Genomic DNA, 6054 nt, shown 5'->3' on the forward strand with positions numbered 1-6054 from the left:
AAGAGGCAAAGAGAATTAAATGCAATCTACTGTAATGTAACGCATATGTCCCTTCATGTATCACCGGATATTATCACCTTGAAATACAGTTGCCAACTCTGACCAAGCTCACTCAAGCAAATATATCTTTTTTTATTTTTTTTACATCCCTTCTTTTAAAGCCCTTTTAAAGCCCTTGACAACTTAGGTATCCCTGAATAGCCTTACTAAGCGTGTTGTTCAAAGACCGTTGTTTTGTAAGTTGGGCTGTTAGGGCGGGGTCTGGTGAAACAGAAGTTAATCAATGTGTGTGTGTACCCATTCAGGGGCAGGTACTTGGTGTAGGGAGGGGTATTTGCTTGAATGAAAACTGAGTGTCTGTCTGTCTGTCTTTCCAAAGACACGCAATTATGTGAAAAACACTTCTTAGCGTGTACCATACTATAGTATTTTTAGGTGCTTCGCTGGGCACAATGGGTAAGAAATCATTTTTTCATTATTTTGTACTAAAGAAAAAATACAAAAAACTGCTACATTACATAACATGCATATTTTGATTACTTTAGCTACCAAGATTCATTTATTTTATTTAACCTTTATTTAACTAGGCAATAACAATGGAGAAAGTACTACAGGAACATCATACATTGCAGCATACCTCACATTTTTTTATTTTTAAAAGTGAAACATCCTGTACTGATGTTTTACTCCAACAGTTAGTTGGCTCCTTTAAATACAGAAACTATGAAGGATGACAACATTATGTGCTCAGACTTTAATCAGGTTAGATGATTAAGGCCCCTTGTGTTTAGTGTGCTTCCAGCAGAGACTGGTCCAGTGGTCTGAAGAATAGCAAAGTTCAGGGCAAGTATATGATTGTGAAAGGCATAGAGCAGAGGGTGCAGCAGTATTTAAAGATACCCTATGCCCATCCACCTGTGGGTCCCCTGCGACTGGCTGCCCAACAGCCTGCAGAGCCATGGGAACCAGAGAGGGATGGCACACACAAACTTTAATGTATCACAAATTATCCAACACTAATTCAAATCATTATCCAACACTAATTCAAATCACATTTGAATCAGTTCAAACTGTTAACTGGTTTATCAATCAATTATATAAAAGTTTGGAATGCTATGTGATGTTTGAACAACTGGCCAGGTGATGTCTAGGTGATGATAATGATGTCTAACCTGGCAGTGTGACTACACTACTAATGAGTAGCTTGTCAAGTTTATGAGAACTGAAGAGGATTTGGTGAATGCCATAAAAAAGGTAAACTAGCTATTACCAGTTGAGACATACGGAAGATATGTTGCATATGCATTTCTTCCTATGATGGTTCAAATGATTCATTTCATATGGTTGAAATGGTTAGACCTCACCTTTCAATGTAAAATAGCCTCTATAGTACCATACAAAGTAGCATCTCCCTTAGATATTACTGTAAAGTTATTCCAATAACAGCCACAAGAGGTCAGGTTAGGCCTGTTTTCAACCATTGAGCCTGTTGCATTTTAGATGTGAATCTTTTTGGAGAGACTGGGTGGAGTGTTTCTAAAAAACCTTGCAGATAAGCTTTTAAAGAGAAAGAAGGTCCAGAAGGTTCCTGTGCTCCGTGGAATGACTAACCATGAGTTTGGATGGATCCTCCCAATGGCAAGGTCAGTTTTTCTTGATTAAAAACACTTCCGCTCAATATATCTCTACATATGTCTTCATCTTCAAGTTTAAGTGGTTACTGAAATAAAAAAGGGTTTGATAATAATTACTTTTCTGTCTTTTCTAATTTAGGAAGATGAAGGAGTGTCATGTGTTGGATTTGATACAGTAAGTTCTCCTATAATTTGGAACAGTCCTTTAATCCACCTAAATGGTCTTAGGGATTTCATAGGCAGTCAGCGAGGTCAATAATAAAACATTTTCTATCCTGCTGGGGTGAGTTCTTTTCACCTATCTTAACCTACTCCTCCTTCTATTCCCTCACCTGTTACTGAAGCACTGTTTATGTACCATTTATGTTATTGTATCATGATAAGACAATTATTATCATAGTAACTTAATGAAATGATTTATATTATTAACCAGAGAATTGACCAGAATATGAAAGTACCGCTGGCCACAGTACAATGATGATATGTAGACCTATACTATAGAGAAGGGTTGCAACATTCTGGGAACTTTCAATAAATTCCCTTGTTTTCCAGAACTCCTGGTTGGAGGATTCATTGCAAAAACCCCTGAAGATATTTGTGATGGATTTACTGAAATGCTGGGAGATCTGTTTGTCGTTTTGTCCGTTATTAAAGTGTCTGGATACCAGAGGTTAGTTCCAGTAGGGGGAAGGCAACTTTTCTGTTGCATTTTAAATCACCTTATGATATGATGCAAAAAGCTCTCATCACTTCCAATGTATCTTCTGTGTTTTTAGATGCTGGTGCAACTGTACATGTACGAGTTCCAACATCACCCAGAGATGCACATAGACGCCAAACCCAGCTTTGTAAAGTCTGACCATGCTGATATTGGACTTATGTTTGGATCATGCTTTTGGAATGGACATACAGTTGAAGTCAAAGTTTACATACAATTAGGTTGGAGTCATTAAAACTTGTTTTTCAACCACTACACAAATTTCTCGTTAACAAAAGATCGTTTTGGCAAGTCGGTTAGCACATCTACTTTGTGCATGACACAATACATTTTTCCAACAATTGTTTACAGACAGATTATTTCACTTATAATTCACTGTATTACAATTCCAGTGGGTCAGAAGAGTTGACTGTGCCTTTAAACAGCTTGAAAAATTCCCGAAAATGATGTCATGGCTTTAGAAGCTTCTGATAGGCTAATTGACATCATTTGAGTCAATTGGAGGTGTACCTGTGGATGTATTTCAAGGCCTACCTTCAAACTCAGTGCCTCTTTGCTTGACATCATGGGAAAATCAAAAGAAATCAGCCAAGACCTCAGAAAAAAAATTGTAGACCTCCACAAGTCTGGTCCATCCTTTGGAGCAATTTCCAAATGCCTGAAGGTACCACATTCGTCTATACAAACAATAGTGCGCAAGTATAAACACCATGGGACCATGCAGCCGTCATACCGCTCAGGAAGGAGACGCGTTCTGTCTCCTAGAGATGAACATACTTAGGTGCAAAAAGTGCAAATCAATCCCAGAACAACAGCAAAGGACCTTGTGAAGATGCTGGAGGAAACAGGTACAAAAATATCTATATCCACAGTAAAACGAGTCCTATATCGACATAACCTGAAAGACCACTCAGCAAGGAAGAAAACACTGCTCCAAAACCACGATAAAAAAAGACAGACTACGCTTTGCAACTGCACATGGGGACAAAGATCGTACTTTTTGGAGAAATGTCCTCTGGTCTGATGAAACAAAAATAGAACTGTTTGGCCATAATGACCATCGTTATGTTTGGAGGAAAAAGGGGGATGCTTGCGAGCCGAAGAACACCATCCCAACCATGAAGCACAGGGGTGGCAGCTGTGGGGGTGCTTTGCTGCAGCAGGGACTGGTGCACTTCACAAAAATAGATGGCATCATGAGAATGGAAAATTATGTGGATATATTGAAGCAACATCTCAAGACATTAGTCAGGAAGTTAAAGCTTGGTCGCAAATGGGTCTTCCAAATGGACAATGACCCCAAGCATACTTCTAAAGTTGTTGCAAAATGGCTTAAGGACAACAAAGTCAAGGTATTGGAGTGGCCATCACAAAGCCCTGACCTCAATCCTTTAGAAAATGTGTGGGCAGAACTGAGAAAGTGTGTGCGAGCAAGGAGACCTACAAACCTGACTCCGTTACACCAGCTCTGTCAGGAGGAATGGGCCAAAATTCACCCAACTTATTGCGGGAAGCTTGTGGAAAGCTACCCAAAACATTTGACCGAAATTAAACAATTTAAAGGCAATGCTACCAAATACTAATTGAGTGTATGTAAACTTCTGACCCACTGGGAATGTGATGAAAGAAATAAAAGCTGAAATAAATCATTCTCTCTACTATTATTCTGACATTTCACATTCTTAAAATAAAGTGGTGATCCTAACTGACCTAAGACAGGGAATTTTTACTAGGATTAAATGTCAGGAATTGTGAAAAACTGAGTTTAAATGTATTTGGCTAAGGTGTATGTAAACTTCCGACTTCAACTGTATAAAGATAACAGGTAGGTCTAAAGCAGACATCAACTACATCAGTGCCAAATTACACGGCATAAACCATGCCAAAATGTGTCAAATAAATACAGGAAATGTGCTTTAAAACTGCAACATTCTCTCAAAGCCCCAACGCTAAATATGTATAATTACAGGACATTGGTTTAAAAGTGCAAAATTGTATCTCTGCCACCAAGAGTGGGCCATCTAAAATGTTCTTGCCTAGGGCCCCAGATTTTGTTAGTCAGGACCTGAACTACATAACCTACTGTTACATTGGCATGGTTGATGCCATTTGTGATCACCAGAATAATTCCAATGTATTATGCAAGTTAATAACTGTTATCAATGACCTGAACGTTATAAGGAGATATTGATTTTGTCTCTGAGGATATGAACATTATCTTTTCACAAGATAAGAATAATAGGAATAAAAAAAGAAAGATGCATCATCAAATAAAGTGGTCAGGAGGCCACTAGATCATTATTTGTTGATATATAACTGTTTTGTCCCTATTTCTGTCACGAGTCAGTCACAATAAAGAGCTTGTAGAGATCATATTATTTTTCAAACCAAGGTAACATCTGATCACTCCCTATATTCCCTTAAATGCCACTTACAGGAACAGTCATTGAAGAGGAGGAGAAGCTGTGCAAGGAAAATGATGGCATATTGTAGCCTAGTGGTTAGAGCGTTGGACTAGCAACCAAAAGGTTGCAAGATTGAATCCCTGAGCTGACAATGTAAAAATCTGTTGTTCTGCCCCTGAACAAGGCAGTTAACCCACTGTTCCTAGGCTGTCATTGAAAATAAGAATTTGTTCTTAACTGACTTGCCTAGTTAAATAAGAGTAAAATATTGGGGCAATATTGCTTGCATGCACTCTGATGTAAACTGATGACAGTATAGCTATTTCTTGGATCCAGAACTTCCAGCTGCATGATTTTCACAACAGTCCAGCACACTATTAGAAGTACAGTCCTGAGTTACTTTTCTTCATGAATAGGCCTGTTAAGCACACTGATCCCTGGGGACTAACTGTGACTTGATGTGACCCTTAGCTCACCAAACCGGGAGGGGCTGGTAAAGTGGTCCCTGCATGAGCAGAAAGTACATGGGGTTGGGTTTAAAGCAGATGGATGCTCAGAGCCTAAAGAAGGACAAGCTGCACTTCATGACTGTCCTCCTCCCTCAGAAGCTCCACAGCCTGGCAGCTGCTGCAAGTCGGCTTTGTTAGCGTAGCCTACACCTCTAAACTGTAATTCTTTTGACATTTTTTGTAGGTAGGTTAAGACTCTTATTAGAGACTCTGAACACATTTAAAACATGTGCTTGTCATCTTTCTGTCTTTCTTCATAATTGGAAAAAACACAAATGATGATATAGGAAGAGATTTGAAGTCCTATAGCCAATGGAAATGATAATAGATTATTGACATTCACAGTATTACAGTGTTGACTTAGAAAGGGCAACACGGGGGAAAAAACATGAACGCAAGTGAGTCATGAGCTCTGCTGAAACAGAACACAGGCCCGTGCGCTACAACTACAAATTATATTGGTTGGTCATCAGTTTCGTGACGAAGTCTGCTCAAATATTATTGGCCCTTTTCCCGTTCATATGCAGAACAAAGATTATCTATTATATTGACAAGATGGCCAACTGACCGCTCTAACAATGGAAACGCATGTCCGATTTGAGATGCGAAAGGTAGGCGGGGGGAAGCGAGATCAGGTGGGAACATTCTAGCCAATGAGAGGGCAGATACGCGTGTAAACATATGGTACAACTCCAGTATAAAATCGTTATTTACAAAGTTGTCAGAATGTCTTATCACATATATCAGTAGCCTACATCGCATCAACCTAAGCATTATGAAACTTATAT

Source organism: Salmo salar, chromosome ssa16 (genome assembly GCF_905237065.1).
Source record: "Salmo salar chromosome ssa16, Ssal_v3.1, whole genome shotgun sequence".
Classification (NCBI taxonomy): domain Eukaryota; kingdom Metazoa; phylum Chordata; class Actinopteri; order Salmoniformes; family Salmonidae; genus Salmo; species Salmo salar.